A 12703-nucleotide genomic window follows, 5' to 3' on the forward strand; every position below is an offset into this window, starting at 1 on the left:
GTGTATGTGTACTTAAAAACAAATCTTTGATTTGTATACTTATTGTGTACTTTGTTAGAACACAAAAAAACTTTAAAAGATGTTTTCAAGTCTGTGGTGCTTATTTGGCAGTTCATAATCATTCAGTAAAAGATTGAATATTCAACAGATATTATGATGAAGAAAGTGGTCAATTTAACTACCATGTGACTAAAGCCAAATTTTGAAGAAGACGTAACGTTCATTTGAAAAGTATGGTGGACATAGTTCATAATCAGAGTTCACACTACTGTGCACAACACCGCTTGAATCTTCATCTGGCTGTTTCAAAAAACGCTGTAATTGGGGAGGACAGGACCTGTTATTTAGGACTGTTTGTGGAGGTGACATGGCAGGGAATGAAATAGAGAGAAGGACACAGTTCCATCACCTTGGTGGAAACCTCATTATTAAATTGAGTCTCCACTGCTTCTATCTCCCTTCTTGCCCCTCTCCCCTTGTCTTTTTGTCATTTCCACTTTGAAATGAAATCTGCAACTCTTAATAGATGCTGCTGAAACTTGTATGGCATTTTTACCAGACGGTGTTTGAATCTCGGGTGTTATGTTATAAATGAAAAGGCCAAACACATGTACAAATAAATGAAGGTTGAATTAATCTTTATAATTAAATGCAATATTACCCTGCTTTGACTGATTTTAGCTTTCAAAGTGGATTGCATACTAATTTTTCAGTGAACTGTAATTGTATTAACGTGGCTTTTTAGTTGCCTCAAAGTACTTAAAAATAGATTTTACCAAGCTACTCAGAGAAAAGTTATTAGAACTTTTAATGTTCTAAGATCTTGATCTCTGAGATTTTAGGGTGTATTTCTATCATGACTTACAGTTGCAGAGCACTTTCCAGTTGTTAATTCTTCGCCTCTGTCATCCTGGGATTTAGGTGACATTGACCAGACATCAGGATGAACTGCAATTGCCTGAGGCACATTAAAAAATTGATGGGAGACAAAATCATGGTGTTTTCTCCATAAAGTGCTCTTAATGGTGTGATAGTGGTGACCATGAATAAAGTGCCTAAGGAATACTGAGGAGCCTTGGGGTACTGGAGCCCCCAGCTGCTGCCCCTCCCAAGTGCTCAGTGGCCACTGTGGTGACTGCCAGAGCATATGGGCAGAACCCCCTCGCCTTTGCGGGAAGGGGTGCACCGGCTCTGCAGTGGGGCCTAGCACCGCTCTTTGTAAGCATTAAGGTGGCTCAATGGGTAAAGAATCCTCCGCAATTCAGGAGATGCAGGAGACACAGGTTTGATCCCAGGGTTGGGAAGATCCCCGGGATAAGGAAATAGCAACCCACTCCAGTATTTTGCCTGGATAATCCCATGGACAGAGGAGCCTGGCTGACTACAGTCCATGGGATCGCAAAGAGTTGGACACGACTGAAGTGACTAAGCTAGCAAGCAAGGACTATTGAAGGAATGGATGAACTCCCTTCTTGTAAATGGATAATATGATATCAGGAGTTCTCCCAAGTGGGTCCAGATGCCTTGATAGGTACCACAGTCTAGATCAGATTGTGTCTCACATCTGAGCTTGCATGAGAATCATCTACAGCAATGATTCTTAACCCAAGGTGCTGTTGTACCCCCAGGGGATATTTGGCAAGATCTGGAGACTTTTTTGGTCACAACTGGTAAGGGGGAAGAGTCAACTGGCATCCAGTGGATAGAGGTCAAGGATGTTGCTCAACATCCCACAATGCACAAGACAGACCCCCACAAATGAGATTCAGTTCAGTTCAGTCTCCCAGTCTCCCCAGTCCCAGTGCCTTTTCCTTCTTACTCACTCACTCAGTTCAGTTCAGTTCAGTTGCTCAGTCGTGTCTGATTCTTTGCGACCCCATGAACCACAACACGCCAGGCCTCCCTGTCCACTACCAACTCCTGGAATCCACCCAAACCCATGTCCATTGAGTCAGTGATGCCATCCAGCCATTTCATCCTCTGTCGTCCCTTTCTCCTCCTGCCCTCAATCTTTCCCAGCATCAGGGTCTTTTCCAGTGAGTCAGCTCTTTGCATCAGGTGGCCAAAGTATTGGAGTTTCAGCTTCAACTTTAGTCCTTCCAATGAATATTCAGGCCTGATTTCCTTTAGGATGGACTGGTTGGATCTTCTTGCAGTCCAAGGGACTCTCAAGAGTCTTCTCCAACACCACAGTTCAAAAGTATCCGTTCTTCAGGGCTCAGCTTTCTTTATAATCTAACTCTCACATCCATACATGACTACTGGAAAAACCATAACTTTGACTAGACGAACATTTGTTGGCAAAGTAATGTCTCTGTTTTTTAACATGCTGTCTAGGTTGGTCATAACTTTTCTTCCAAAGAGTAAGCGTCTTTTAATTTCATGGCTGCAGTCACCATCTGCAGTGATTTTGGAGCCCCCCAAAATAAAGTCTGCCACTGTTTCCATTGTTGCCCATCTATTTCCCATGAAGTGATGGGACCAGATGCCATGATCTTAGTTTTCTTCATGTTGAGTTTTAAGCCAGCTTTTTCACTCTCCTCTTCACTTTCATCAAGAGGCTCTTTAGTTCTTCTTTACTTTTTGTCACAAGGGTGGTGTCATCTGCGTATCTGAGGTTATTGCTATTTCTCCTGGCAATCTTGATTCCAGCTTGTGCTTCATCCAGCCCAGCAGTTCTCATGATGTACTCTGCATATAAGTTAAATAAGCAGGGTGACAATATACAGCCTTGACATACTCCTTTTCCTATTTGGAACCAGTCTGTTGTTCCATGTCCAGTTCTAACTGTTGCTTCCTGACCTGCATACAGATTTCTCAAGAGGTAGGTCAGGTGGTCTGGTATTCCCATCTCTTTCAGAATTTTCCCCAGTTTGTTATGATCCACAGAGTCAAAGGCTTTGGCGTAGTCAATAAAGCAGAAGTAGATGTTTTTCTGGGACTCTCTTGCTGTTTTGATGATCCAACAGATGTTGGCAATTTGATTTCTGGTTCCTCTGCCTTTTCTAAATCCAGTTTGAACATCTGGAAGTTCATGGTTCATGTACTGTTGAAGCCTGCCTTGGAGAATTTTGAGCATTACTTTGCTAGCATGTGAGATGAGTGCAATTGTGCAGTAGTTTGAACATTCTTTGGCATTGCCTTTCCTTGGGATTGGAATGAAAACTGACCTTTTCCAGTCCTGTGGCCACTGCTGAGTTTTCCAAATTTGCTGGCATATTGAATGCAGCACTTTCATAGCATCATCTTTTAGGATTTGAAATAGCTCAACTGGAATTCCATCAGCTCCACTAGCTTTGTTCATAGTGATGCTTCCTAAGGCCCACTTGACTTCACATTCCAGGATGTCTGGCTCTAGGTCAGTGATCACACCATTGTGGTTATCTGGGTCATGAAGATCTTTTTTGTATAATTCTTCTGTATTCTTGCCACCTCTTCTTAATATCTTCTGCTTCTGTTAGGTCCATACCATTTCTGTCCTTTATTGTGCCCATCTTTGCATGTGATGTTTCCTTGGTTCCCAAATGAGACTAATCTCATTAGTTCCCAAATGAGACTAATCTGGCCAAAATTCATTTGTGCCAAGGTTGAGAAACTCTGCCTTAAGGTAAGGTTTGTTACAGTGCATATTCCTGGATTGCAATCCAGAGACATTCTGACTTAGTAGGTCCAAGGTAGGTCCAGAAATTTGCATTTTAGCAAGCTCCCAAGTGATGCTAATGGTTCAAGGATGGAGGTTTGAGAAGCTCTGAACCACAGGACTCTAGAGTCAAAGGAACAAGCATTACTTGAACATTGACTCTGTGTCATCCATCTTAAAGAAAAACTGTATGACAGAGTATATTTACCTAATTTAATAATTCAGTAAGTATCTTATTATCTCTCCCCTGAGTTATGAGGAAGGTAGTTTGAAGTTTTTTCAGGCTAATAAAGTATTGTTTACATCAGAGGTAAACCTCAGTAGAAAAAATGAAGACAATTCCCGGTCAGTTGGACTGTTGATGAGAGAGTAGAGTGTGTTGTTTAACCTGATCTCCAATTTGCCTCCGGTTTAAGTAATTTAACAATTGCAGGAGGATTAAGTAGCTGATTAAATTTATCTGAGAAACATTAGGTGTTAGGGACTAGGTATTCAATGTGCGTTTCTGAACACTTTGAATCTTGACATTTGAAAATGGTTTTTAGGAATTTATGTACATTTTTTCCTTTTCCTCAAAAAGTACATTGGTTTTTCCATTGTATTCCCATTTCTGGTTAATATTTGTATGCTGACTCTCTTTTAGAATTCAGGTATTTACCTTAAGAAAGCATGAAGCATTATTATAAGTTTAATCACATTTATATCTTGATGAAACTGTCAACTTTGTCCCTGTTTTTCCCTTGCTATCTTTACTGTTAGTTTTGAAAAATTTGGAAATTTCTTATGTAAAAGAGGTGTTGGCATAATTTTTCTGCAAAGAGCCAGATAGTAAATATTTTAGGCTTTGGGGGCTTTATGGTCTCTTTTGCAACAACTCAACTCTGCAGCCTGAGCATGAAAGTGGGCAGAGACAATCCATAAATAAATGAGTGTGGCTGTTGTTGGAGAGGAAAACTACTATCCTTTGAGGTTCAGTAGTTGAGGGTCTGTGAATTAAACTGACAAAAGATGGACCAGCAGGAGAAAAGACAAAATTTATTCCCGTAGGTATCTGGGAGCTCACAGAACATGTAGCTCAAAGAAGCAGTGAGAATTTAGGCTTTATATATCATCTATTTTTAAAAAAAGCTTTATTATATTTTTTATTTAAGTACAGTTGATTTCATAATATTATATAAGTTTCAGGTGTATAACATAGTGGTTGACAATTTATAAAAAGTATACTCCATTCATAATTACTATAAAATATTGGTTATATTCTCTGTGCTCTATAGTATATCCTTGTAGCATATTTATTTTATACATAGCCCTTATATGCCATCTTAAAAGGGGAGCGAGTTAGGATTTCAAGAACAATAAATGGTGGGAAATGAATGAGAAATATATGAGAGAAACTAGTGGAAGGTAAAGAGAAGGAAATGGCAACCCACTCCAGTGTTCTTGCCTGGAGAATCCCAGGTACGGGGGAGCCTGGTGGGCTGCTGTCTATGGGGTCGCACAGAGTCGGACACGACTGAAGCGACTTAGCAGCAGCAGTGGAAGGTAAGGTTTGATTTAGTAAGGTCTGTTTATGTAATTTCTTATCCTGGCGCTGAATTCTCATCTCTGGTGATAGGAGTCACTCTTTCCCCCTGGTAAGAGAAGCCTCCCTTATCAGGGATTTATAACAGTGGAATTCTTTCAGAAGGTCTGCTTTTAGGCAGATGAGGGAAGTGCAGAGAAGCCTCTTCCTGTATCTGTTGATTCTCAAATGTCTTCAGCTCACAGTAATTTTGATACTGCAATGGTGTATTCTGCATCCCTTCACCATGTTCCAAAATGCAGTATTTTTTTTTTTTTAACCAAAATATGTGATGGTCTTGTTTTGGCCTGTTGGCATTTGTTTGCTGACCCATGACATAGAGCTCTTTTCATGTGGGGCAGAGAAAAGTACTATTTACTTTGGCCCATATAAAGACCTAACTATAATATAGGATTGTTCTGGCCCTCAGGCTTTTATCATCTTGGCTATGTCTGGACAAATGGATTTGCTTAATTGAAGCTTAGACTATTCATTTGAACAGGTCTAGCAGCTGTTCTCGTAGAAGGCAATGGCACCCCACTCCAGTACTCTTACCTGGAAAATCCCATGGATGGAAGAGCCTGGTGGGCTGCAGTCCATAGGGTCGCTAGGAGTCAGACATGACTGAGCGACTTCACTTTAACTTTTCAGTTTCAAGCTTTGGAGAAGGAAATGGCAACCCACTCCAGTATTCTTGCCTGGAGAATCCCAGGGACGGGGGAGCCTGTTGGGCTGCTGTCTTTGGGGTCACACAGAGTCAGACATGACTGAAGCGACTTAGCAGCAGCAGCAGCAGCAGCTGTTCTATTTGTGAAAACTTTGTGAGCAGTACCACATGTAATTGAAGGTAATAAAAAGACATTGATTTTTAAAAAATTCTATGATCTGGCCACTTTCCTGTTCAACTTTAAAAGGAATACGTGAGAATTGCCACTACTTTGTGCTTCCCTGGTGGCTCAGATGGTAAAGAATCCTCCTGCAATGCAGGAGACCCAGATTCAATCTCTAGGTCGGGAAGATCCCCTGGAGAAGGGAATGGCAACCTACTCTAGTATTCTTGCCTGAAGAATTTCGTGGACAGAGGAGCCTGGCAGGCTACAGTCCATGGAGTTGCAGAGTCGGACAGGACTGGGTGACTTGCACACTTTGCCACTATTTTAAGGTATATGGCCCCTACCATCAGGGGGATGTGCTGTTTTATGGATTAATCATAGGATGGTTTTGGGTTCCTAACTCAGTTGCTACTCTCTGCTTCATCTATTTACAAAGAAAATCCAAATGTTCTTTTAAAAAAAAAAAAATCTCTGTTGGGTACAGGGCTCACCCAAGGGAGAGGGCTATCACCATGATACCAGGAAACAGTTGAGTGCCAGTGTGGCTAAATGACCATTTACCTGTACCAGAGTAGTTTCCTGTTTTGGAATGGAAAAACTGCCCACCTTTAAGACACATGGAATAGGCATTTTCGAGGGAGAAGATGGATAGATGGATAGAGCTGCTTTGTAATTGGGAACATGCCTTCTTAGAATGTTGTCCATATCGGAGAGAAGGGGAGATTGTCTACTACATCCTAAGTCACTAAGTCGTGTCTGACTCATTGCGGCCCTATGGACAGTAGCCCACCAGGATCCTCTGTCCAAGGAATTCTCCAGGCAAGAATAATGGAGTGGGTTGCCATTTCCTCCTCCAGGGGATTTTCACAACCCAGGGATTGAGAAGCCCATTGTCCACTATACTGGGACATGATTCAGGCAGAGTTAAGGGTGGAAGACCCGAGATCTGAGCATTCCTGTCTTCCAGCTCTTGTACAATTAGAACTGTGACTTGAGCTTAAAAAGCCATATGATTCATCGGGGCGCTTATCTGTTGTCCCTTCCGCATGATGCATGAACCTGGGAACCCCACCCAAAAGCAATTTGCAGAATTAAAGTTTTTGAAGACTCATAATAAATCATTGCCATTCTTATCAAGAAGCTAAAATTTGATTTGTCAGATAACTGAGTTGTTATTATTTGTGGAATCCAGAAAGCCCCAAAAGATATTAAAACATGTTCCCCAGGCCAATTTTCGTCCATACTGTTAGCTCTGCTTAGGATCATATCTTCAGCCAAGACATCTACACTAGTAAGTCGTTTGTTTGGCATTATGGAAATAGCTATTGTTTTGAAGGATAGTGTAATTCATGTACAATCTCCTGAACTTCCAGTGCTTAAAGCTCAGAATTGTGATTGATGTTTAATAGTTATTATAGAACTCAATCAGGGAAAATGAGACCTTGGCATGGTTAAGCCCAACTGAAGCTTTCAAAGCTGTTGCAGGCATAAGAAAGTTGTGCTATAAATTGTAAAAGGGCAGTTGATCATCAGTTGTTCCATTTTTCCCCTTAAGTTAGTTAAATTAATAAAAAGGAAAAAATATGCTAAGTGACTTAACTACAGAGGAAACACAAAGCTGTTGCATTAAGTGATTAAAATGATTCCTTTGATGTAGTACATGCAAGATGTTTGAGAATTTTCCTGACTCTCCTAAATAGCCAAGTCAGCGGGGATTGAAACAAATGAGCTTTCTGTCTTGATTCTGCTGATCAGCTTAATACTTAGTGGCTTTGAAAATTCCGGATAAAGCAGTCAAGTGACCTATCTCTAAATCAGTTTGGTCATCTGTGTAAAAATTACATATTGTTTCAGAGCTCACAGTCAAAGTAGGATTGTTTGGTTCTGTTCTTCCCAGTAGCACTATCAAGCTGTTGTATAAAATTCTGGGAAGGAGGGGTGACTTGAGAGTTTAAGTCATGTTGTGTTTTAAGTTTTCAGTGTTCCTCGTAGGTTTTTTTTTTCTCTCTTGCTGGGTTCATTTATGATAGCTTCTCTCTCTCTCAAAGTAATAATCTTCATGAACTGTTGTCTTCACAGAAATTAATTGTGATTTTTAAAGTTCTAGTTCTAAGAATTTTAAGGCACAGAATAAACTCCCAAGCAACTAAGATTTGTTGCATGTACATGCTAGTAATAGCAAAGAACAAAATAAAAACAAATAAAAAACTTAATAGCTAAGCCGTGCCCACATATACACACCCCCAACCCTGTTCAGCATGGATCACTTTAGCAAGTGATGTTGAGCACTTACTGTGTACTAGGCTCCATGCCATTAATTGAGGAAACTCAATGAAGTCTGTCCTCATTGAATTATCTGTGTTAGCCCAGCAAACTATGGCTTTTGAGCCATGTTCAGCATGCTGCCTGTTTTTGTATGGTCCCCAAGCTAAGAAAGGATTTTACAATTTAAAATGGTTTTTAAAAAGTCAACCTATTATACAGAGTGAAGTAAGTCAGAAAGAGAAACACCAATACTGTATATTAATGCTTATATGTGGAATTTAGAAGGATGGTAACGGCGATCCTATATGCAAAGCAGCAAAAGAAACACAGATGTAAAGAACAGACTTGGACTCTGTGGGAGAAGGTGAGGGTGGGATGATTTGAGAGAATAGCACTCAAACATGTATATTACCATATGTAAAACAGATGACCAATGCAAGTTCAGTGCATGAAGCAGGGCACTTAAAGCTGGTGCTTTGGGACAACCCAGAGGGATGGGGTGGGGAGGGATGTGGGTGGGGGGTTCAGGATGGGGGGACACGTGCACCTGTGGCTCATTCATGTCTATGTATGGCAAAACCATCACAATATTGTAAAGTAATTATCCTCCAATTAAAATAATTAATTAAAGTCAAAAGAAAAGCATATATCATGTTACATAAAAGTGATGTGAGATTCAAATTTCAGTAGTGTCTATAAATAAAGTTTTATTGGCACACAGCTACAGCCATTCATTTATGTGGTGTCCATGACTGCTCTCCCAGGTATAATGCAGAGTTGAATAGTTGTGACAGAGACCATACGGCCTGCAAAGCTGAAAACATTTACCATCTGGCCCTTTACAGAAAAAGATTATTAACCCCTGATCTAGGTAATCAAAAATTATCCTTTCCCAATTCCTTTGTTATCCAACTACTTCTTTCAACTCTCTATTTCACTACACTGGTATTAGAAGTACTTTTATCCACATTTTACAGATGAGGAAACTGAGAAACAGAGAGATTCAGATAATTAAGCTACTGCTCATTTTTCATAGTAGCAATTATGGCAAGTTGTCATAGAATGTTCCTCTTCCATCTTTTAATACAAATACAGTGAGGCTATGGCTCATCTTATATATTTTTATATTCCTTTAGAACTGAGGAGAGGCCTGAGCCTCAAGGGCATTATCAATAAATATTTGTTGTTTGATTGAAATAGCTTATATTAAAAAGATACACTTTTGGTTCCCATCAAGAGTTTATCCCAGGGATTTAAAACATTGCTCCATTTTCCAGACAGTTTCCTAGGTTCTTAGAAAGTCTCTTTCTTTTTTCCCCTTGTTTTCCATCTCTTTCAGTAAGATCTCTTTATATGGAAATATATGCCTTAATGGGAACAGCATTGAATGATGTTTTTGATCATGTGTTAAACTATAACCTTTTATATTTTCTGATACAATTACTGCCATTGATCAGAATGGGTTTATCAACTAAATTACATATTACAAAAATCAGTATTTATTGAGCATTGGTCACTTGCTGTATGCCCAGCACTGTGTTCCATGTGGGGAACACAAGGAGGATTAAATGGAATAGCCCATTAGCTTGATTTGAGTAGTATCAGAAAGAAGGTTCTCTCAGCTACAGAAACCTCCCTTTTAATTTGATTTCTCACTTTGATTAATGAACTACTCTTTTAAATACAGATATTTCTCTAGAGTTAATACATTAGATTGCTGTTAGTCACTCGCATTTTATTACAAATTAGAAGCCCAGTGACAGCTGCCTTGAGGGAATAACAGTTTTGATGGATGAGTTGGGAAAGGAGAGATGACTTTGGAGCATAGAATATTGCTATGAAAGGCCAGTGTTGGATATGATCAGAGAGCAGAAGGTCTGAACACACAAGGCCTGGGTACTGGGATGAATGGATACAGGAAAGAGAAGGGATGGGAAAACAGAACCCAAGATGGTGAATACTAAAGGCAACTTTTTCTTTGATTTTTGCTAAGATTAGCATTCATAATGTTTCTTAGGTCCATTTTGTGAGGTGTGCAAATAGTGGCCCTCAGAAGAATCCTTAGAATTTGGGGGGAATGCAAACAGCCTGAATTCTCCTGGCTCATGCTTAGAACCTGGCTTTGCTCAAGAAATCTTCCGCTGTGCTCCAAGAATCTCATGGGCCCATCTGTGTCTCCATTGATTGCAGGGTTGCTTCAACAGCCTTTCTCTCTTACTATGTTGTGTGGGTCCCTAAAACTTGACCTACAACTAAAAAGAGTGACATTATTACCCCTGGTAATCAAGGTATTTATTTAGTTAAGGATTTAACCTGGCCTGGGTTCCCTTGAAAGACCCTCCAGACAGGTGCATAACAGCGTTACTCCAGATCCTTGGAAGACATTGTGTGTCTACTTTCTCTGTATAAACTACAGCCAAAATTTATTCATCATGTACTCTGGACCAAGGCAAAAAAATGTGGTTTGTATGAAATGTCATCGTGAATTCTTGCAGATAACCAAATGAAGTATAGGTGCTATTTTTTTCCTCAGGCTATGTCTTATGAAAAGGACACCATGTTAGTATTACACTGAGCTACAGCCAATATAAAACATGATATATAATGCCTCATATAACTAGGAGTTTATTTTCCTCATGTCTGATATGGTGGACTCCAGATGGCACCAACTCTTCATTCCACCATTTTAATTTTTTTATTTTTATTTTTTTTTTCAGGCCATGCAACAATGTCTTTTATTACGTATGGGTTTTTTAAATTATTTTTGCAATACCTCCATACACAGGCAAAAAAAAAACACAACTTGTTTAGCATATTGGAACTTGCAAACCTGATCATAGAAAAGGCAAAATTATCCCTATAGCACATTTAACCAGGAGGCCAGTTCATCTGCCGACCTCCAAGAACATGGAGATGAACATGATAGACAGACTGGCCCCCATCTGAACCTTCATTCACCACCATTCGATAGCCCTTCTTCAGGCCCAGATCAGCAGCACATTTCTTGCCAACAATCATCAAATGCCCAAGAAGACTTTCATCTCATCTTCTGCTGCAGAAATCTGAGATATATATTTCTTGGGTATCACCAGAAAATGTGTTGGTGCTTGAGGGGAAATGTCATGGAAAGCAAGACACTGGTCATCCTCATAAATGATTTTGGCTGGGATTTCCCTGCGAATGATCTTCCCGAAGATCGTGTCGCCGCCAGGCCGGGCGACCTGAGCCTTGGCGATCTCATCTGCCATCTCTCTCCACCATTTTTAGCATGTAGACTTATTCTTCATGTTTGTTGCCCTGTGATTACAAGATGGCTGCCTTATCTCTGCCATTGCATCAGCATTGTGAAAAGGAAGAAGAGATATGGCTAAAGCAGCGGTTCTTACCAAGTGGGCAGTTTTGCCCCTAGGGGACATTTGACAATGTCTGAAGACATCTTTGGTTGTCATGACTTGTGAGGCATGTTGCTACTGACATCTAGTATGTAGAAGCCAAAGATGCTTCTAAACATCCTACAACCCGCAAGACAGCTCACAACAAAAATAATCTGGCCTGAAATGTCAATAGTGCTAAGGTTGAAAAACTCTGGACGGTAGGCAAAGAGCACATGCCGGGTGAGTCTTCATCTTTTAAAACAGATTCCTGGCAGTGCAACAAGGACCTTTAGTTATATGTCATTGGCAAAAATCTCATCCCGTAGCCACCTTTAACTGCAAAGGAAGCTGGGTGATGCAACTATTTTTTGTTGGGTCCATTGTCAACCCTAAGAAGAAGGAATGTGGATATCGGATAGCTAATAGGCGGTATTTGCTTCAGAAAAGTTAAATAGTTTGCTCAGTGTCACACAGGTAGTGAAGAGCATTTGAGCCTCCTTTATTAAGGAAGGCAGTCCAGTTGTCATGTGCAGCACTTTCTAGAGGTCCGTGTGAATAAGGGATAGGAATGCATGGACCACAGCCTTGTCTAACTCAATGAAACTATGAGCCATGCCATATAGGGCCACCCAAGACAGATGGGTCATGGTGAGAGTTCTGAAAAAATATGGTCGACTGGAGAAGGAAATGGCAAACCACTTCAGTATTCTTGCCTTGAGAACACCATGAACAGTATGAAAAGTCAAAAAGATAGGACACTGAAAGATGAACTCCCCAGGTCGGTAGGTGCCCAATATGCTACTGGAGAAGAGTGGAGAAATAACTCCAGAAAGAATGAAGAGACTGAGCCAAAGCAAAAACAGCACCTAGTTGTGGATGTGACTGGTGATGGAAGCAAGGTCTGATGCTGTAAAGAGCAATATTGCATAGAAACCTGGAATGTTAGGTCCATGAATCAAGGCAAATTGGAAGTGGTCAAACAGGAGATGGCAAGAGTGAACGTTGACATTTTAGGAATCAGCAAACTAAA

At 40.4% G+C, this 12703-nt stretch overlaps 1 protein-coding gene and 1 pseudogene across 3 annotated transcripts in view; one reads left to right on the forward strand and one right to left on the reverse strand.

Moving 5' to 3' along the window:
• PHEX (phosphate regulating endopeptidase X-linked) overlaps positions 1 to 12703 on the forward strand; it is a 213327-nt gene that overhangs the window by 123424 nt on the left and 77200 nt on the right. The window lies entirely within an intron of this gene.
• Positions 11139 to 11552, reverse strand: LOC147339892 (adenosine 5'-monophosphoramidase HINT1 pseudogene; annotated as a pseudogene). Its single transcript, XR_015159664.1, has one exon. The product of XR_015159664.1 is annotated as an adenosine 5'-monophosphoramidase HINT1 pseudogene (transcript).

This window comes from Bos grunniens, chromosome X (assembly GCF_055505025.1).
Source record: "Bos grunniens cultivar Pamir isolate PY7600 chromosome X, Bosgru_T2T1.0, whole genome shotgun sequence".
NCBI lineage: Eukaryota > Metazoa > Chordata > Mammalia > Artiodactyla > Bovidae > Bos > Bos grunniens.